We start from the raw sequence: 24571 nt of genomic DNA, 5'->3' as shown, positions 1-24571 counted from the left end.
TGAGTATGAATTCCACCAACAATTCGATGCAAATTCTCATTCAACCTTTCAAAATGAAGAGATGAGGGTCTCTTAAATAGACTTTTCTGAAATTCATCAACGGTTGAGATTGATTTCAATCAACAGTCAGGATTAAAGGTGAAGTTCAGTCATAAAGGAAGATTTCCAAATTAAAGGGTGTTAACTGATTTAATTTGAGTAAAATAAGGAGTTAACTAATTCAATTTGAGTAGAAAAAGAAGTTATTTGATTTAACTCATATTTGATCAATAGTGAACTAGAAATTTCCCTTTTTGAACTAAAGAGAGATTTCGTTGAGATATTTAATTTAATAAAATGAGATATGCTCTCATAATTACTTTTTCTATTTAATTAAATAATCTTTAATTAATTAGAGACACTTTTCTTATTTAATTAAATAATTTCATATAATTAGTTAGGAATGACTTCTCATTTAATTAAATAACTTTGTTTAATTAATTGGAAGTATGTACTCCATTTAATTAAATAATTTCATTTAATTATTTGTAATGCCCCACCAAGGGCTCCGACGAATTAACCTAGAATTTCACTAAATTTTGTAACATTTAAAAAAATAAATAAATAACATGAAAGTAAATACCACATATAACTTGTACTTAATAACGGAAGCAATAGCAATGTCCATCTAAAAATAAACATAACATACATAACCGATTACATTCTTTAAAGATCTCTTAATGTTGAATTACATACATGAATGCATCTAGTACAACATCCACATGAAATAATAATGATAAGTCCAATGTTTAAATATTACATTTCAAATGCTCATTCATCCTCTGTACATGTCATAGGGTATGACAAGCCCAAAGAATATAGATATGTAGAATAAGGTACATAATCCTATTCTAATCCATGATACATCAAAGTAAAGATAATCACATGATACATCATCATAGAAGACATATACATCCATCATAAAGATCAAACAAAATAAACTAAGTGCATGGTTCCTCCTAACCGTTAATAGCATCATTAGACCATTGTGGGCCCTAGCCATCCCTCTGTGCGTAACATCCCAAAATATCGAAGAGATCATCGATATTAACATAATAGGAATGTCACTCCTAACATATACAACATCATATGTAAAAAGTAATCTAACATGCAAATATAAGCATAAGATAACATCATCTAACATACGCTAATCATCAATGAAAGGATACATATCCACCATCATAAAGGACGCATCAGTCACGATGTCTTAATGAATCTCAAATGATAAGAGTGAAAAATACACTACCTCCTGACCACGTGGTACCTAAGTGGTCCACTCCCACCGTGCTGAGGAGATAATATCAAGTCCCAAACAAGCTATCCATATAGCACAAATCTCTATAGTCTAGGAATCCTAAAAGTATACTAACTCAAAGGTTCCAACACACAAAAAATCGACATCTAATTCCCAGAGGCACACAATGACATGTAGGAACCTACTATGCAAGCGAAAAAGTGTCATCGCATTTATCTCATACAAGTGACCCTGGCAGTTAGCTAAACTCCACGGGTCCATACAAATCTCATGCGGCCACTAGTATCCTCTCATATTGACAAGGCATACTATGAAATGCAAGGTCGCAACCATGCGTTCTCACTACTCTCATCCTAGCCTATACAAGCACTCAAGGCATGGGCGAGAACCAAAACTCTTATCTTTTTTAGGTTCATTCAGTTAGTATTAAGTGTGAATGTTATCACTTATTAATCCAACTTACAATAAGTTACACTGGCAGCCTCTTAGGGCCCTGGTCCCCATTGCAAGCCCCTTCCCAAAACTACAAGTAGATTACCTACCCTAGGCTCATGGAATCATAAATCACCACAGTCCTATACAAGCGACTGTAAAGAAAATCCAAAAGATAATCCATAAAAAGAATCATCAAATAAGCATCAAATATCCATAATAAGAATCATCAAATCTCCAAGATAAGAATCATCAAATCTCCATGAGCATCTGAAAAGCATACATAGAAAATCATGACCACAACAGTTCTCTATTTGCAACTGAAGGCATCACTAATAATCATAAGTATCCATTGGTTCTCAATAACCAAAATATATCTCAAAATAAATCACCATAATCATTGGTTCTCAACAAGCAACCAAGAATATCTCAAAATCATACTGATCGAAGACTCCAAAATGGTTGAGTCAAACATGTCACAACATGACATCATCAAGAATAAATCCACATTTTAGTCCCATCATGGTGACTAGAAAGTAATCCAAGGATAACTGATTGATGACTCAAAAATGATTAGCTCAAGTGTCTCATACGCATACATCTCAACTTCACACATGAAGACTGATGAACAATAACAATCAGTAAATACAAACATTTCATAGAGCATATGATCACATTACTATGGTTGGAATTATAAAAATCGAGACCAAATAAAATCAACATGCCAACACATCTCATAACCCCTGAGCTTCTGGTAACAACCTAAATCTAGTCAACACTAGTCAACCCAAAAACCCAAAACAAGAAGCATAAAGAATACACGATGCAAACACATGTTTTGGTTTTGCTATCTTACATAGTTGAATCAAGTGTAGAGATTTTCAGTTTTCTGTTTGCAAGTATATTTTCAAGTGTCTCAAGTTTCATCATTTGATCTACAAGTCAACTCGTTTGTTCCCCGATAACATTATCCTTCCATTAATAAGAATTACATTTAAAGAATAACTTAAGGATAAATATTCATTAAACTGATCATCATTGACCTTTAATTAAATTGTTCTTTTATTTAACCATGATCCATATTCTAATTGATTAACCTTTTCAACTTTTCTAAGATCATTATTCGTTATATTATAAGAGGACCAATTATCATTCTTCGAATAAGAGATTATAACTTTATTTATCTCAATCCATTAACATAGGTACACCATCCATGAACTATTAACATCTTTTTAGTTTTCAATTAGAAACTTAATTAAGTATTACTAAAGTTTGAGTCTTTGAATTTAATCGTCACCATCGTTGACAACCATACAATATCTAAAGTCATAATTCAAGTCATAAGAATAAGACCTATCAACTTCAATATAGATAATCTACAATCTCATTAAAAGAATTATATCAAATAAATCTCTATTACATAACTTAATTATTAATTAAATCTAATTAACTCTCGTTAATTGATTTAATTAATAATTGTATAACCATAGGAACATTCTAATTAATATCAGCTAACTAATAACTAAATAGAATTATGTAAGTTAAAAGTCAACTATAATTCAATACACAAATGATCATATTAATAATTCAATAATAATAACTTGTTAATATTTAATGACAAGCTATATTGGGAATCTTATTATTAAATCTTTAATGATCACATACATCACTCTACAACAATGTTCTCATTTATATTTTAATAATAACAAGTTATAATAAATCTTCAATACTAGGTATTATTATCTAAAATAAGTTTTCCCTATGTACGTTGATTCAGTTAACTGATAATCTTCCAAATTATTAACCAATTCAATTTGATTAATATCTTTTACAATACTAATCTCCTTTAGAGTAACTCTGTTCGTATTAGTTGATAACTATTTAAACTATTTATACTATGATTTATTAATAGTTTGTTAGACCCAACAAACATTAATAAATAATAAACTTATCACAACTATAAATAATCAATCTAAAAAACTTTTACATAGAACTTCATTAGCTAACTTTTAATACCATTAAGGTATTCAAACGTATTAACCAATAAAATAATAATTCAATCTTAATCCAATATCATTTAAAATTTCTAAATTTAAATCAACATAATATAACTTATCATCTTACAATTATTTAATCAATATTAAAATCAACCATTAGACTCCATTTTCTAATTGTTCTAATAATATTTTGTCTATACAAAAGTTGTTTGAAAAAGATCCCTATCACAAACCAATAAAACTCATTGTAGATTTTAACATGAATAATTTTCAAATTCTTAGCATTATCATCTTCATTAAACAACTCTAAAATTGTTTAATAGTATTCAATATACATTATAAAAAGTCCACTATATAAACTATATTGAAATCTTTTTTCTTTTAATCTATTTACTTAGATTGACTAATAATTAACTACACTTCTTCTACTATTAGTTAATCTTAATTAAATTTGATTTAATTAGATTAGATAATAGACCATATAAAACTAATGCATATTAATAAGATTCTAATAAGAAAAGATTGCAATAATATCTTTAATTCATTAAATAATCTACAATAGATTATCTCTAATCAAATTTGTTGATAACTATTTAAACCATTATTTATTAATAGATTGTTAGACCTAACAAACATTAATAAATAATAAACTCATCAAACTATATTTTCATAAGTCCCATTAGTTATTATTTAACTAACCTTTAAGGCATATCAATAATTCAAATCGTAGCTATATTATAACAATGTTATAATGTAACTATGACTCTTTATCAATATAATAATTCTTATTTAAATCTAAATCTAATATCATTAAAATTTGAGTCTCTTAATAATCATCATTAAACACTTTTACCACCCCTTAACTATATATTAAATAGTATTTAATATACATTAAATAATTAATATCAAAAGTCATCCATTGTCTATTGAATTCAATATCCCTATCCATCAGCTCCATCCACAAACTTTCCATTAAAAATTTTCATTAATTCATTTAGAACATTCTTATTAGTCTTTAGACTAATTAAATAATTATTAAATTCTAATTATATTACTTTGATATATTATTTTTGTGAAGTTTAAGCATAAAGAACTCTTGGTTATGAGAAATGAAGAGACATCTGTTCTTGAATAAAATAGTCCTAGTACTACGGCCATATCTCCCTAATGAACCATTGGATCGGGCTGAAATTTAAATATGTTGGAGAGGGCCAAGTTGCGCCAATTCTGAATGGAGCGATCGAATAAATTTGATCCCGATAAAAAGTTATAAATGATTGAATTTGGGTCTATCCAAGAGGCAGCGACAGGACAATTTGTGATGAATTAAGAATTTTCTCTTAAAATAATTGTTCTCTAAATTTAACCATAAAAGGGTTTGTTCATATGCATCTAAAAATATAATTGATAAAAAGATTACATCTAATGATTCAAATTTTCACCATAAAATTTCTATTTTAATTCCAAATCTTGTCTATCTAATTTCACAATATAAATTCGAACCCAAACTCGATTAAGATCTAATTATTTCTCCTTAATTGGATTTAAGATTTTTCTATTATTTTTTTCTCAACCAAATAAAATATCTTGTTTCCAATTTCAAATAGTAGATTCAATCATAGAGAGGATTCAGACACATAAAATAGATATGATGAAGATAGGAAGAGAAAGAGTGCAAAGAAAATATGAGAATATCACGAATGCACCTGGACACTGATGCTAATTTGCCATGCCTCAGAAGTCCATAGAAAATCCCTTCTTTCTCCATCATTCGCAATTCTTCTAAGAATCCAAGCCGATCGAATCTTCCAAGTGATTAGAAGTGCTAGAAGCAGCATAGAAGCAAGTAGAAAATATATGAGCATATGAATCTTCTCCCATGCATCTAAGCTTTGAAGCTTCTAGTTTTGCTTGTAACTCGTGGCTTCCATTAAGCTTGTAGCTTCCATTAAACTTTTTTTTTAAGCTTCTATGAATGTCTGAATATCAAGAGCTCTCAAGAAACCTTTGGAATGATTCTTGAAACTACTAAAAGGTGTCACCAACTAAGCATGGGTCTTTTCCAATTCTTTTTTGATGAGTCATAGAATTGTAGACACCTTGTGCTTAATTGATGCACTAACCTCCATGTTGTTGACACATGTTAATTCTCATGCAAGCTTATAACTCCAATTTACTTTACTCTTTCCAATTTTATTTATTAAGTCTCATGCACTAACTTTAATATCTCCACTTTTCAATCTTAATATATTTATATTTTAATCATATGAGATTTAGAATCTTTTAATAATTTAAAATATATTTTCCACTTTTAAATTTTATTTTTCAAAACTTTATTGCTAAAATATTTATTAGCTTTAATAATAATATTATTTAGTCATCTATTTAAAAATGAGCTCCAAATATATTATTATTAAAATAAATATTGTCACATTCTAAATTTAATATTATAACTTTTATCTTCCAATTTAATTATTTTATTTAATTAATTCTTCAATTAATTAAATAAAATAAATATCAAAATATCATATTAATTTTTTATTAAATTAAATCATTAACTAAATCTTTTAATTAGGCTTAATTAATAGAAAATACTACAAAGACTCACAAAGGTAAAAATACGAAAAACCCATCATAGCCAATATACATACGAATCAAACCAAGGAGTTTATATCACGAATTACATCATCTGATGCATTCGGAGGGTACTCAACTCAGATACTTGTCCTAATTTTTCAATTAGAACAAATGGCTTAAAGGGTTGGGATTTGGACTTGAGAATTTATCTTCCCTCTCTTATCATTGAGATAATGTGATAGGGTACGCTCATCTTGGCAATTCAGAGAAGTCAATACCCAGTACCTACAACCTGCATAAAAACTATGCATGTACAAGCACAATATATACTAAACTAAATAGAAAATGGTAGGAAGTGGTGCATCGTGTAGATCCCGACTAGCAGGTGACTATGACTCCCTTCCTTAACCACATCAGACACACCATACAAAAGCAAACACACAAAGAAAACACACACACCATACACATGCAAGTATGGGGTAAGTATCCATAAAAAAACACATATGATAATAAATCATCTTACTAATCATCATTAATAACTGTAAACATTGAAAATAATCATCATACATACATAAAATGTAGAGTCTAAGTAATCTCATCTCATATCAACTAAATCCATAGCACAATATCTGATAATCTCATAATAATGTTACTAACCATCAACATGAAACTAGCTATAAAAGAGTTCAGCAATGATAACAAAATACAAATCAGGGGCAGGCACTACATCCACCCCCCCTGGGATTAGGCTTACTACTGGAAGCCTACAAGAATGAAAAGCTAAGATACTCACTATGCGGGTCCCATTGAACCATTTTCCTCCTTACAGGGAAAAATGATTCCACTGAAAATTTTACAACACACTTAGAGCAATATGATTCTGGTTTAATAGTAAATCGAAAATCATATCGATCCAACATCATTCCTTTAACAACTACTGACATATATTCTTTCATACATTCTAAACAAGAGTAACTTAATGCTTGCAAAGATAAACAAAGGTATACTACCTTGAAACTTAGATAAAAGATACATGTTTTGCAACTAGAATAAGTTTCAATTTTCAGTTTTGCCCTCATTTAAGTTTTTAGTAGAATTTTCAATTTTGAAAGCTAAGTGTTCAAGTATGAAAAATATGCAAGTAACAGTTTTAAATTTTGTTTTTAGTTCACCTAGTTTTCAAGTTTTCAGTTTGAAGGAGATACACATGAAAGTTCAAAGTTTTCATTTTGTTTAACTAGTTAATAACTAGTGACATTCCAATATACCCAGAGCTCCCAATGTTGAAACTCGGGCTCTGATATTATTTTAAATTTTTTTTCGAAACTAGTCAACTCAAGTCAATTGTGGTTAAATCTGGTCAACTTTTGGTCAAACTTGATCTTTGCCTATGTGAATATGAGCAAATGTGAGTATGAATTCCATCAACAATTCGATGCAAATTCTCATTCAACCTTTCAAAATGAAAAGATGAGGGTCTCTTAAATAGACTTTCTTGGAATTCATCAACGGTTGAGATCGATTTCAATCAACGGTGAAGTTCAGTCATAAAGGGAGATTTCCAAATTAAAGGAAGTTAATAGATTTAATTTGAGTAAAATAAGGAGTTAACTGATTCAATTTGAGTAGAAAAAGGAGTTGATTGATTTAACTCATTTTTTATCAATAGTGAACTGAAAATTTTCCTTTTTGAACTGAAGAGAGATTTTGTTGAGATATTTAATTTAATAAAATGAAATATGCTCTGATAATTACTTTTTCTATTTAATTAAATAATCTTTAATTAATTAGAGACACTTTCCTTATTTAATTAAATAACTTCATTTAAGTAATTAGGAATGGCTTCTCATTTAATTAAATAACTTTGTTTAATTAATTAGAAGTAAGTACTTCATTTAATTAAATAATTTCGTTTAATTATTTAAATTTTTTTTCGAAACTAATCAACTCAAGTCAACCGTGGTTAAATTTGGTCAACTTTTGGTCAGACTTGATGTTTGTGTATGTGAATATGAGCAAATGTGAGTATGAATTTCAGCAACAATTCGACGCAAATTCTCATTCAACCTTTCAAAATGAAGAGAAGAGGGTCTCTTAAATAGACTTTCTTTGAATTCATCAACGGGTGAGATCAATTTCAATCAACGGTCAGGATTAAAGGTGAAGTTCAGCCATAAAGGAAGATTTCCAAATTAAAAGGAGTTAACAGTTTTATTTGAGTAAAATAAGGTGTTAACTGATTCAATTTGAGTAGAAAAAGGAGTTAACTAATTTAACTCATTTTTTATCAATAATGAACTAAAAATTTCCCTTTTTGAACTGAAGAGAGATTTTGTTGAGATATTTAATTTAATAAAATGAGATATGCTCTCATAATTACTTTTTCTATTTGATTAAATAATCTTTAATTAATTAGAGACACTTTTCTTATTTAATTAAATAACTTCATTTAATTAGTTAGGAATGGCTTCTCATTTAATTAAATAACTTTGTTTAATTAATTAGAAGTAAATACTCTATTTAATTAAATAATTTCGTTTAAATATTTCAATTTTTTTTTCGAAACTAGTCAACTCAGGTCAACTGTGGTTAAATCTAATCAACTTTTGGTCAAACTTGATCTTTGCATATGTGAATATGAGCAAATATGAGTATGAATTTCAGCAACAATTCGATGCAAATTCTCATTCAACCTTTCAAAATGAAGAGATGAGGGTCTCTTAAATAGACTTTCTTGGAATTCATTAACAGTTGAGTTCGATTTCAATCAACGGTCAGGATTAAAGGTGAAGTTCAGTCATAAAGGGAGATTTCCAAATTAAAGAGAGTTAATAGATTTAATTTGAGTAAAATAAGGAGTTAACTGATTTAATTTGAGTAGAAAAAGTAGTTAACTCACTTAACTCATTTTTGATCAATAGTGAACTGGAAATTTCACTTTTTGAACTGAAGAGAGAATTTTTTGAGATATTTAATTTAATAAAATGAGATATGCTCTCATAATTACTTTTTCTATTTGATTAAATAATCTTTAATTAATTAGAGACACTTTTCTTATTTAATTAAATAACTTCATTTAATTAATTAGGAATGGCTTCTAATTTAATTAAATAACTTTGTTTAATTAATTAGAAGTAAGTACTCCTTTTAATTAAATAATTTCGTATAAATAATTTAAAATTCTTTTCTAAACTAGTCAACTAGAGTCAATCATGGTTAAATCTGGTCAACTTTTGGTCAAACTTGATCTTTGAGTTTGTGAATATGAGCAAATGTGAGTATGAATTCCAGAAAAATTCGATGCAAGTTCTCATTCAACCTTTCAAAATGAAGAGATGAGGGTCTCTGAAATACACTTTCTTGAAATGCATCAACAGTTGAGATCGATTTCAATCAACAGTTAGTATTAAAGGTGAAGTTCAGTCATAAAGCGAGATTTCCAAATTAAAGAGAGTTAACAGATTTAATTTGAGTACAATAAGCAGTTAACTTATTAAATTTGAGTAGAAAAAAGAGTTAACTCATTTAAATCATTTTTGATAAATAGTGAACTGAAAATTTCCCTTTTTGAACTAAAAAGAGATTTTGTTGAGATATTTCTATTAATAAAATGAGATATGCTCTCATAATTGCTTTTTCTATTTAATTAAATAATCTTTAATTAATTAGAGACACTCTTCTTATTTAATTAAATAACTTCATTTAATTAATTAGGAATGGCTTCTCATTTAATTAAATAATTTAGTTTAATTAATTAGAAGTAAGTACTCCATTTAATTAAATAATTTTGTTTAATTATTTCAAAATTTTTTTCGAAACTAGTCAACTCAAGTCAATCGTGGTTAAATTTGCTCAAATTTAGCTAAAACTTAATCTTTGCATATGTGAATATGAGCAAATGTGAGTATGAATTCCAGGAACAATTCGATGCAAATTATCATTCAACCTTTCAAAATGAGGAGATGAAGGTCTCTGAAGTAGACTTTCTTGGAATTCATCAACTGTTGAGATCAATTTCAATCAACGGTCAGGGTTAAAGGTGAAGTTCAGTTATAAAGGGAGATTTCCAAATTAAAGAGAGTTAACAGATTTAATTTGAGTAAAATAAGAAGTTAACTTATTCAATTTGAGTAGAAAAAGGAGTTAACTGATTTAACTCATTTTTTACTAATAGCGAACTGAAAATTTCTCTTTTTGAATAGAAGAGAGATTTTGTTGAGATATTTAATTTAATAAAATGAGATATGCTCTCATAATTACTTTTTCCATTTAATTAAATAATCTTTAATTAATTAGAGACACTTTTCTTATTTAATTAAATAACTTCATTTAATTAATTAGGAATGGCTTCTCATTTAATTAAATAACTTTGTTTAATTAATTAGAAGTAAGTACGCCATTTAATTAAAAAAATTTGTTTAATTATTTCAAAATTCTTTTTGAAACTACTCAACTCAAGTCAACCGTTGTTAAATTTGGTCAACTTTTAGTCAAACTTGATCTTTGCGTATGCGAATATGAGCAAACGTGAGTATGAATTACAGCAACAATTCGATGCAAATTCTCATTCAACCTTTCAAAATGAAGAGATGAGGGTCTCTTAAATAGACTTTCTTGGAATTCTTCAATGGTTGAGATCGATTCCAATCAACGGTCAGGATTAAAGGTGAAGTTCAGTCATAAAGGGAGATTTCTAAATTAAAGGGAGTTAACAGATTTAATTTGAGTAAAATAAGCTATTAACTGATTGAATTTGAGTAGAAAAAGGAGTTAACTGATTGAACTCATTTTTTATCAATAGTGAACTGGAAATTTCCCCTTTTTGAACTGAAGAGAGATTTTGTTGAGATATTTAATTTAATAAAATAAGATATGCTCTCATAATTACTTTTTCTATTTAATTAAATATTCCTTAATTAATTAGAGACACTTTTCTTATTTAATTAAATAACTTCATTTAATTAATTAGCAATGGCTTCTCATTTAATTAAATAACTATGTTTAATTAATTAGAAGTAAGTACTCCATTTAATTAAATAATTTTGTTTAATTATTTCAAAATTCTTTTCGAAACTAGTCAACTCAAATCAACCTTGGTTAAATTTGGTCAACTTTTGTTCAAACTTGATCTTTGCGTATGTGAATTTGAACAAATGTGAGTATGAATTTCAACAGAAATTCAATGCAAATTCTTATTCAACCTTTCAAAATGAAGAGATGAGAGTCTCTTAAATATACTTTCCTAGAATTCATCAACGGTTGAGATCGATTTCAATCAACGGTCGGGATTAAAGGTGAAGTTTAGTCATAAAGGGAGATTTCCAAATTAAAGGGAGTTAACAGATTTAATTTGAGTAAAATAAGGAGTTAACTGATTTAATTTGAGTAGAAAAAGGAGTTAACTTATTTAACTCATTTTTTTATCAATAGTGGACTGGAAATTTTCCTTTTTGAACTAAAGAGAGATTTTTTTGAGATATTTAATTTAATAAAATGAGATATGCTCTCATAATTACTTTTTCTATTTAATTAAATAATCTTTGCTTAGTTAGAGCCACTTTTCTTATTTAATTAAATAACTTCATTTAATTAAATAACTTTGTTTAATTAATTAGTAGTAAGTACTACATTTAATTAAATAATTTCGTTTAATTATTCCAAAAAAAAATTTGAAACTAGTCAACTCAAATCAAATAAAGGTTAAATCTGGTCAACTTTTGGTCAAACACGATCTTTTCATATGTGAATATGAGCAAATGTGAGTATGAATTCCAGTAACAATTGTATGCAAATTCTCATTCAACCTTTCAAAATGAAGAGATGGGGTCTCTTAAATAGACTTTTCTGAAATTCATCAACAGTTGAGATCGATTTTAATCAACGGTCATGATTAAAGATGAAGTTCAGTCATAAAGGGAGATTTCCAAATTAAAGGGAGTTAATAGATATAATTTGAGTAAAATAAAAAGTTAACTTATTCAATTTGAGTAGAAAAAGGAGTTAACTGATTTAACTCGTTTTTGATCAATAGTGAACTGGAAATTTCCCATTTTGAACTGAAGAGAGATTGTGTTGAGATATTTAATTGAATAAAGTGAGATATGCTCTCATAATTACTTTTTCTATTTAATTAAATAATCTTTAATTAATTAGAGATACTTTTCTTATTTAAATTAAATAATTTCATTTAATTAATTAGAAATGGCTTCTCATTTAATTAAATAACTTTGTTTAATTAATTAGAAGTAAGTACTCCATTTAATTAAATAATTTCATTTAATTATTTCAAAATTATTTTCAAAACTAGTCAGCTCAAGTCAATCCTGGTTAAATCTGGTAATCTTTTGGTCAAACCTGATCTTTGTGTATGTGAATATGAGCAAATATGATTATGAATTCCAACAACAATTCGATGCAAATTGTCATTCAACTTTTCAAAATGAAGAGATGATGGTGTCTTAAATAGACTTTCTCGGAATTCATCAACGGTTGAGATTTATTTCAACCAACGGTCATGATTAAAGTTGAAGTTCAGTCATAAAAGGAGATTTCCAAATTAAAGGGAGTTAACAGATTTAATTTGAGTAAGATAAGGAGTTAACTGATTCACTCTGAGTAGAAAAAAGAGTTAACTGATTTAACTCATTTTTTATCAATAGTGAATTGGAAATTTCCCTTTTTGAACTGAAGATAGATTTTGTTGAGATATTTAATTTAATAAAATGAGATATGCTCTCATAATTACTTTTTCTATTTAATTAAATAATTTTTAATTAATTAGAGACACTTTTCTTATTTAATTAAATAACTTCATTTAATTAATTATAAATGGCTTCTAATTTAATTAAATAACTTTCTTTAATTAATTAGAAGTAAGTACTCTATTTAATGAAATAATTTGTTTTAATTATTTTAGATTTCTTTTCGAAACTAGTCAACTCAAATCAACCGTTGTTAAATTTGGTCAACTTTTAGTCAAACTTGATCTTTGTGTATGTGAATATGAGCAAACGTGAGTATGAATTACAGCAACAATTCGATGCAAATTCTCATTCAACTTTTCAAAATGAAGAGATGAGGGTCTCCAAAATAGACTTTCTTGGAATTCATCAATGGTTGTGATTGATTTCAATCAACGGTCAAGATTAAAGGTGAAGTTTAGTCATAAAGGGAGATTTCTAAATTAAAGGGAGTTAACAGATTTCATTTGAGTAAAATAAGGAGTTAACTGATTCAATTTCAGTAGTAAAAAGAGTTAACTAATTGAACTCATTTTTCATCAATAGTGAACTGAAAATTTCTCTTTTTGAGCTATAGAGAGCTTTTATTGAGATATTTAATTTAATAAAATAAGATATGCTCTCATAATTACTTTTTCTATTTAATTAAATAATCTTTAATTAATTAGAGACACTTTTCTTATTTAATTAAATAACTTCATTTAATTAATGAGCAATGGCTTCTCATTTAATTAAATAACTTTGTTTAATTACTTAGAAGTAAGTACTCCATTTAATTAAATAATTTCGTTTAATTATTTCAAAATTCTTTTCGAAACTAGTCAACTCAAGTCAATGATGGTTAAATCTAGTCAACTTTTGGTCAAACTTGATCTTTGCCTATGTTAATATGAGCAAATGTGAGTATGAATTCTAGCAACAATTCGATGCAAATTCTCATTCAACCTTTCAAAATGAAGAGATGAGGGTCTATTAAATAGTCTTTCCTGGAATTCATCAACTGTTAAGATCGATTTCAATCAACGGTCAGGATTAAAGGTGAAGTTCATTCATAAAGGGAGATTTCCAAATTAAAGGGAGTTAACAGATTTAATTTGAGTAAAATAAGCAGTTAACTAATTCAATTTGAGTAGAAAAAGGAGTTAACTCATTTAACTCATTTTTTATCAATAGTGTAATGAAAATTTCCCTTTTTGACCTGAAGAGAGATTTTGTTGAGATATTTAATTTAATAAAATGAGATATGTTCTCATAATTACTTTTTCTATTTAATTAAATAATCCTTAATTAATTAGACACACTTTTCTTATTTAATTAAATAACTTCATTTAATTAATTAGGAATGGCTTCTCATTTGATTAAATAACTTTGTTTAATTAATTAGAAGTAAGTACTCCATTTAATTAAAAAAATTTGTTTAATTATTTCAAAATTCTTTTTGAAACTACTCAACTCAAGTCAACCGTTGTTAAATTTGGTCAACTTTTAGTCAAACTTGATCTTTGCGTATGCGAATATGAGCAAACGTGAGTATGAATTACAGCAACAATTCGATGCAAATTCTCATTCAACCTTTCAAAATGAAGAGATGAGGGTCTCTTAAATAGACTTTCTTGGAATTCTTCAACGGTTGAGATCGATTCCAATCAATGGTCAGGATTAAAGGTGAAGTTCAGTCATAAAGGGAGATTTCTAAATTAAAGGGAGTTAACAGATTTAATTTGAGTAAAATAAGCTATTAACTGATTGAATTTGAGTAGAAAAAGGAGTTAACTGATTGAACTCATTTTTTATCAATAGTGAACTGGAAATTTCCCCTTTTTGAACTGAAGAGAGATTTTGTTGAGATATTTAATTTAATAAAATAAGATATGCTCTCATAATTACTTTTTCTATTTAATTAAATATTCCTTAATTAATTAGAGACACTTTTCTTATTTAATTAAATAACTTCATTTAATTAATTAGCAATGGCTTCTCATTTAATTAAATAACTATGTTTAATTAATTAGAAGTAAGTACTCCATTTAATTAAATAATTTTGTTTAATTATTTCAAAATTCTTTTTGAAACTAGTCAACTCAAGTCAACCGTGGTTAAATCTGATCAACTTTTGGTCAAACTTGATTTTTTTTGTATGTGAATATGAGCAAATGTGAGTGTGAATTCCAGCAACAATTTGATGCAAATTCTCATTCAACCTTTCAAAATGAAAAGATGAAGGTCTGTTAAATAGTCTTTACTAGAATTCATCAACGGTTGAGATCGATTTCAATCAACGATCAAGATTAAAAGTGAAGTTCAATCATAAAGGGAGATTTCCAAATTAAAGGGAGTTAACAGATTTAATTTGAGTAAAATAAAGAGTTAACTAATTCAATTTGAGTAGATAAAGGAGTTAACTGATTTAACTCATTTTTGATCAATAGTGAACTGGAAATTTCCATTTTTGAACTGAAGAGAGATTTTGTTGAGATATTTAATTTAATAAAATGAGATATGCTCTCGTAATTACTTTTTCTATTTAATTAAATAATCTTTAATTAATTAGAGATACTTTTCTTATTTAATTAAATAACTTCATTTAATTAATTAGGAATTGCTTCTCATTTAATTAAATAACTTTATTTAATTAATTAGAAGTAAGTACTTTATTTAATTAAATAATTTTGTTTAATTATTTCAAAATTTTTTTCAAAATTAGTCAACTCAAGTCAACCGTGGTTAAATCTGGTCAACTTTTAATAAAACTTGATCTTTGCGTATGTGAATATGAGCAAATGTGAGTATGAATTCCAACAACAATTTGATGCAAATTCTCATTAATCCTTTCTAAATGAAGAGACGAAGGTTTCTTAAATAGACTTTCCTGGAATTCATCAACGGTTGAGATCGATTTCAATCAACGGTCAGGATTAAAGGTGAAGTTCAGTCATAAAGGGAGATTTCCAAATTAAAGGGAGTTAACAAATTTAATTTGAGTAAAATAAGGAGTTAACTGATTCAATTTGAGTAGAAAAAGGAGTTAACTGATTTAACTCATTTTTGGTCAATAGTGAACTAGAAATTTTCCTTTTTGAACTAAAGAGAGATTTTGTTGAGATATTTAATTTAATAAAATGAGATATGCTCTCTAAATTAATTTTTCTATTTAATTAAATAATCTTTAATTAATTAGAGATACTTTTCTTATTTAATTAAATAACTTCATTTAATTAATTAGGAATTGTTTCTCATTTAATTAAATAACTTTATTTAATTAATTAAAAGTAAGTACTCTATTTAATTAAATAATTTTGTTTAATTATTTCAAAATTCTTTTCGAAACTAGTCAACTCAAGTCAACCATGGTTAAATCTGGTCAACTTTTGGTCAAACTTGATTTTTGCGTATGTGAATATGAGAAAATGTGAGTGTGAATTTCAGCAACAATTCGATGCAAATTCTCATTCAACCTTTCAAAATGAAGAGATGAAGGTCTGTTAAATAATCTTTACTGGAATTCATCAATGGTTGAGATCGATTTCAATCAACGGTCAGCATTAAAAGTGAAGTTCAGTCATAAGGGGAGATTTTCAAATTAAAGGGAGTTAACAGATTTAATTTGAGTAAAATAAAGAGTTAACTAATTCAATTTGAGTAGATAAAGGAGTTAACTGATTTAACTCATTTTTTATCAATAGTGAACTGGAAATTTTCCTTTTTGAACTGAAGAGAGATTTTGTTGAGATATTTAATTTAATAAAATGAGATATGGTCTCATAATTAATTTTTCTATTTAATTAAATAATCTTTAATTAATTAGAGACACTTTTCTTATTTAATTAAATAACTTCCTTTAATTAATTAGGAATGGCTTCTCACTTAATTAAATAACTTTGTTTAATTAATTAGAAGTAAGTACACCATTTAATTAAATAATTTCGTTTAATTATTTCAAAATTCTTCTGGAAACTAGTCAACTCAAGTCAATTGTGGTTAAATCTGGTCAACTTTTGGTCAAACTTGATCTTTGGATATGTGAATATGAGAAAATGTGAGTATGAATTCTAACAACAATTCGATGCAAATTCTCATTCAACCTTTCAAAATGAAGAGATGAGGGTCTCTTAGATAGACTTTCTTGGAATTCATCAACGGTTGAGATCGATTTCAATCAACGGTCAAGATTAAAGGTGAAGTTCAGTCATAAAGGGAGATTTCCAAATTAAAAGGAGTTAACAGATTTAATTTGAGTAAAATAATGAGTTAACTGATTCAATTAGATTAGAAAAAGGAGTCAACTGATTTAACTCATTGTAATGCCCCGCCAAGGGATCCAAAGAATTAACCTAGAATTTTACTAAGTTTAGTAGCATTTTTTTTTTTCATGAAAGTAAATATGACATAAAACTTATGCACAATAACGGAAGCAATAGCATTATCCATTTGAAAGTAAACATAACATAAATAACATATTACATTCTTTAAGATCCCTTAACGTTGAATTACATACATGAATCCATTTAGTAAAACATCCACATGAAATAATAATGATACATCCAATATTCAAATGTCCTTTCTGAATTACATTCCAGAATGCACAATCATCCACTATACATGTCTCAGGGTATGACAAGCTCAAAGATTATACATACATAGAATAAGGTACATCATCTTGTTCTAATTCATGATACATCAAAGTAGAGATAATCACATGATACAACATCATATGGAACATATACATCCATCATAAAGATCAAACATAATAAACTAAGTGCACGGTTCCTCCCAACTGTCAATAGCATCATTAGACCATCGTGGATCCTAGCCATCCTTTCATGCGTAACATTCCAAATCACCGAGGAGATCATCTGTATTACATAGTAGGAATGTCACTCCTAACATATAAAACATCATATGTAGAAAGTAATCTAATATGCAAATAAAAGCATAAGATAACATCATCTAACATATGCTAATCATCAATAAAAAAGGATACATATCCACCAACATGAAGGATGCATCAGCCACAATATCTCAATGAATCTCAAAATGATAAGAGTGGAAAATACACTACCACCCGACTGCGTGGTACCTAAATGGTCCACTCCCACTGTGCTAAGGAGATAATGTCAAGTCCCAAACAGGCTATCCAAATCACATAACACATATCTCTATAAGTTCAGGAATCCTAAAAGTATACTAACTCAAGGTTTCAAACACAAAATTTGACATCTAATCCCAGAGGCACACTATGACATGTAGGAACCTACGATGCAAGCGGGAAAGTGTCATCGCAATTATCACGTACAAGTTACCCTGGCAGTTAGCTAAACTCCACGGGTCCATGCTAATTTTATGTGGCCTCTTGTATCCTCTCATACAGATGAGGCATACTACAGAATGCAAGGTCGCAACCATGCGTCTCACTACTCCCATCCTAGCCTGTACAAGTGCTCAAGGCATGGGCGAGAACAAAACACTTATCTTTTTAGGTTTATTCAGTTAGTATTATGTGTGAATGTTATCACTTGTTAATCCAACTTACAATGAGTTACCTTGGCAGCCTCTTAGGGCCCCGGCCCCCATTGCAAGCCACTTCCCGTCACTACGTGCAGATGTCCTACCCTAATGCTCATGGACTCATAAATCTCAAAATTACAAAAGATAATCCATAATAAAATCATCAAATATACATAAAAGCATCAAATCTCCATGAGCAAACATCCATAAAAAATCATGAACACAACAGTTCTCTATTGGTAACTGAAGTATCACTAATAATCAAAAGTACTCATTGGTTCTCAATAACCAAAAATATATATCTCAATCATACTGATCGAAGACTCCAAAAATGGTTGAGTAATCACATCCAATACATAGAGCATTCCATCGCATAATCAGTAATCACATCCAATACATAGAGCATTCCATCGGATAACCATGGTTGGGTTTATAAAGATTGAGATTAAAACATCATCATTACATCACAAACACATAACTCCCAAGCCTCTGGTAAACGTCCTATATTGGTCAACACTAGTCAACCCAAAACTCAAAACAATAGCATAAAGAATACACAATGTAAACACATGTTTTTGTTTTGCTAAGTTTTCAAATTTGAATTCCAATGTAAAAGTCTCAGTTTACATTTCCAAGTTTAGAGAAAGAACTAGAGGAACATTTTGTACCTTTTTCCATGTATTGTTTTTGGATGGATAAAAGTTTTCCTTTATAAGTCTAAAATCCAATTTCCAATTTACAATATTCTGTTGAAATCGTTCCCCGCCAACTTTTAATTAAATTTCATATACTTTATATATATTTTATAATTCAAAACTATTAATTAAATTCTAATAGTTAAATTATAATATTATAATTCATCATTATAAAAGATGAATCCTTAAATCTTTAATCAAATAATAATTATTCAAATTTATTAATAACGTATTTAAATACATATATATATATATATATATATATATATATATATATATATATATATGTACATATATGTACATATATGTATATATATATATGTGTACATATATGTATATATATATATATGTACATATATGTACATATATATATACATATATGTACACATATATATATATATATATATGTACATATATGTACATATATATATATATATATATATATATATATATATATATATATATATATATATATATATACACATATACATACATATGTAAATATATAAATAATAATGATTTTCGCATTTTATTAAAAAAACAAAATATGAAATCGAATCACAAAATTTTGATTTAAAAAATTTAATCACATCCCATTGTTTAATAACAGACACCATCGGTTATAAAACTGTGCGGCCCATATACATAAGCGTCGACGGATAGTCGTAGCACATACAGCTTCGACCGCTGCCTTATACAAAGGTAAATGGGTACGGGGCTGGGATAAACCCGCCCTACCCAAATTTATCTGAAATGGATTTAACCCCGTGCGCGGGTACCCTGCGATGCGCAGGTACCCTATGCTAATAAATTCTGATATGACAGTGGCAGTACGGGGGAGGGTGAGAGTACATCCGCCCCCCCTTTTTAAAGCATATTATATATTTTTTTTAAAAAAAATTGCGTAAGCGATTTTAGTCGCTAGTTACTATATGTGAATTCAATTTTAAATTAAATAAATACATATGTATATATATGCATATGTATATATATATAGATATATATATATATATATGTGAGGGTATATATATATATATATACATACAAATTTTAAAACATCACAACATATAAACATGTGTATATATATAAATTTCAATTCTCAGAATTTTCCTATCAACCATTGATCTCAAATTTTTTTTCAATAATTAATTTAATGGGTTTGACTATGAATTTCAACCCTAGCCCCGTGTTCGTTTTAAATCCATGCATATAAAATTCTCAAATAAATTTAATTGCCCAAATTGAGAATGCATACAATAGAAATATGAAATTCCTCAGAAGACATATGGAAGACACGAAGAAGATAGAAATGTAAGATGCGAAAATAGCATAAGTAAAATCACAAGAATCTACTCGGATTCTGATGCTAATCCACCTTTCCTTAGAAAACTCGCAGAGCAAGCTCCCTTTTTCAGAATTCTCAAATCCTCCAATGCTCCAATTGCACTCCAAACGCTGTGTCTAAGCTTCTAAGAATGCTTCAATATAAAGAGCTTTCAGGAAACATCTAGAATGCTTCTAGAAATAGCTGGAAGGTGTCACCAACTAAGCATGGGTCTTTTCCAACCTTCAAGATGAGCCATAGGGTCATAGACACCATGTGCTTAATTGATGCACTAACCCCCGTGTTGTTGACACATGAGAAACAAAGAAGTGCGTTAATTCCAATGCAAGCTTATAACTCCAATCTACTTTTTATATAATTTCTATTTACATATTTATAACTTTCATTTTGATTTTTATAACTTTTATTATTATTATTATTTATTTATTACTTTATTATTATTTTATTATTATTATTAATTTTAATTTTCTAATTTTTTTTTATTTAATTCATTTTGGTCAATAATTCACATTTAATTAATTATACTCAAAATATCAAAGATCATGATATTTTATTAATTTTCTCCAAAATAATTAATTTATTAATTAAATCTATTTATTAAGACTTAATTAATAAAAAATTCACCATAGACCTCCAAGATAAAATATGAAAACCCATCATAGAACAAATCGTACAAAATCAGTCTAAAGGGTTTAAAATCAAAAAATATGTTATCCGACATATTCTGTGGGTACTCAACTCCGATACTTGTCCTAACTCACTAGGACAAATGGTTTAAGAGTTTGGGATTTGGACTTGAGAATTTATCTCACTTCTCTTATCATTGAGATAGTATAATAAGGTACGCTCATCCTGGAAATTCAGGGAAGTCGATACCTGGTACCTGCAACCTGCAAATTAACCATGCATGTACATACAATATATATAATGCTAAGTTAAACAAACAATGGTAGGAAGTGGTGCATCGTGTAGATCCCAAATAAGCAGGTGACTATGACTCCCTTCCTTAACCACATCAAAAACACCATAAAATAAGAAAACACGTACACCATACACATGCAAATATGGGGTAAGTATCCATAATAAAACACATAAGATAATAACCATAAACTAATCATCAATAATATCTGAAAACAATAAAATGATCATCATACATACATGAAATGTAAAGTCTAAATGATCTCATCATATAACCACTAAATCCATAACATAATGTCTGATAGTGTCAAAACAATACCACTAATCCATCAACATAAAACTAGTCAATCATAGTCTGATAATAATAACAACAATAAGTCTAGAATAGATGTGAACGAGGGTAGGCACTACACTCATTTTTGATAAATAATGAACTAAAAATTTCCCTTCTTGTACTGAAGAGAGATTTTGTTGAGATATTTAATTTAATAAAATGAGATATGCTCTCATAATTACTTTTTCCATTTAATTAAATAATCTTTAATTAATTAGAGACACTTTTCTCATTTAATTAAATAACTTCATTTAATTAATTAGGAATGACTTCGCATTTAATTAAATAATTTTATTTAATTAATTAGAAGTAAGTACTCTATTTAATTAAACAATTTTATTTAATTATTTTAAAATTCTTTTCAAAACTAGTCAACTCAAGTCAACCGTGGTTAAATCCGATCAACTTTTGGTCAAACTTGATCTTTGTATATGTGAATATGAGCAAATGTGAGTATGAATTCCAGCAACAATTCAATGCAAATTCTCATTAAACCTTTCAAAATAAAGAGATGAGGGTCTCTTAAATAGACTTTCTTGGAATTCATGAACGATTGACATCGATTTCAATCAACGGTCAGAATTAAAGGTGAAGTTTAGTCATAAAGGGAGATTTCTAAATTAAATGGAGTTAACAGATTTAATTTGAGTAAAATAAGGAGTTAACTGATTCAATTTGAGTAGAAAAAGGTGTCAACTGATTTAACTCATTTTTTATCAATAGTGAAATGGAAATTTCCCTTTTTGTACTAAAGAGAGATTTTGTTGAGATATTTAATTTAATAAAATGAGATATGCTCTCATAATTACTTTTTCTATTTAATTAAATAATCTTTAATTAATTAGAGACACTATTTTAATTTAATTAAATAACTTCATTTAATTAATTAGGAATGGCTTCTCTTCTAATTAAATAACTTTGTTTAATTAATTAGAAGTAAGTACCACATTTAATTAAATAATTTCATTTAATTATTTCAATATTCTTTTCGAAACTAGTCAACTCAAGTCAAACGTGGTTAAATCTGGTCAACTTTTGGTCAAACTTGATCTTTGCGTATGTGAATATGAGCAAATGTGAGTATGAATTCCAGCAACAATTTAATGCAAATTCTCATTCAACTTTTCAAAATGAATAGATGAGGGTCTCTTAAATAGACTTTCTTAGAATTCATCAACGGTTGAGATTGATTTCAATCAACGGTTAGGATTAAAGGTGAAGTTCAGTCATAAAGGGAGATTTCCAAATTAAAGGGAGTTAAGAGAATTAATTTGAGTAAAATAAGTAGTTAACTGATTCAATTTGGGTAGAAAAAGGAGTCAACTGATTGAACTCATTTTTGATCAATAGTGAACTAAAAATTTCCCTTTTTGAACTGAAGAGAGATTTTTTTGAGATATTTAATTTAATAAAATGAGATATCCTCTCATAATTACTTTTTCTATTTAATTAAATAATCTTTAATTAATTAGAGACACTTTTCTTATTTAATCAAATAACTTCATTTAATTAATTAGGAATGGCTTCTCATTTAATTAAATAACTTTGTTTAATTAATTAGAAGTAAGTACTTCATTTAATTAAATAATTTTGTTTAATTATTTCAAATTTTTTTTGAAACAAGTCAACTCAAGTCAACCGTGGTTAAATCTGGTCAACTTTTGGTCAAACTTGATCTTTGCGTATGTGAATATGAGCAAATGTGAGTATGAATTCAAGCAACAATTCGATGCAAATTCTCATTCAACCTTTCAAAATGAAGAGATGAGGGTCTCTTAAATAGACTTTCCTGAAATTCATCAACGGTTGAGATCAATTTCAATCAACGGTCAGGATTAAACGTGAAGTTCAGTCATAAAGGAAGATTTCCAAATTAAAAGGAGTTAACAAATTTAATTTTAGTAAAATAATTAGTTAACTGATTCAATTTGAGTAGAAAAAGGAGTCAACTGATTTAACTAATTTTTTATCAATAGTGAAACTGAAAATTTCCCTTTTTGAACTGAAGAGAGATTTTGTTGAGCTATTTAATTTAATAAAATGAGATATGCTCTCACAATTACTTTTTATATTTAATTAAATAATCTTTAATTAATTAGAGACACTTTTCTTATTTAATTAAATAACTTCATTTAATTAATTAGAAATGGCTTCTCATTTAATTAAATATCTTTGTTTAATTAATTGGAAGTAAGTACTCCATTTAATTAAATAATTTCGTTTAATTATTTTAAACTTCTTTTTGAAACTTGTCAACTCAAGTCAACCATGGTTAAATCTAGTCAACTTTTGGTCAAACTTGATCTTTGCGTATGTGAATATGAGCAAATGTGAGTATGAATTCCAACAACAATTCGATGCAAATTCTCATTCAACCTTTCAAAATGAAGAGATGAGGGTCTCTTAAATAGACTTTCCTGGAATTCATCAACGGTTGAGATCAATTTCAATGAACGGTCAGGATTAAAGGTGAAGTTCAGTCATAAAGGAAGATTTCCAAATTAAAAAGAGTTAATAGATTTAATTTGAGTAAAATAAATAGTTAACTGATTCAATTTGAGTAGAAAAAATAGTCAACGGATTTAACTCGTTTTTGACCAATAGTGAACTGAAAATTTCCCTTTTTGAACTTAAGAGAGATTTTGTTGAGATATTTAATTTGATAAAATGACATATGCTCCCATAATTACTTTTTCTATTTAATTAAATAATCTTTAATTATTTAGAGACACTT

This window comes from Cupressus sempervirens, chromosome 5 (assembly GCF_028749045.1).
Source record: "Cupressus sempervirens isolate cs-2001-9-10 chromosome 5, ASM2874904v1, whole genome shotgun sequence".
In the NCBI taxonomy this organism is placed as follows: domain Eukaryota; kingdom Viridiplantae; phylum Streptophyta; class Pinopsida; order Cupressales; family Cupressaceae; genus Cupressus; species Cupressus sempervirens.
Note: the sequence above shows the minus strand (reverse complement) of the source record.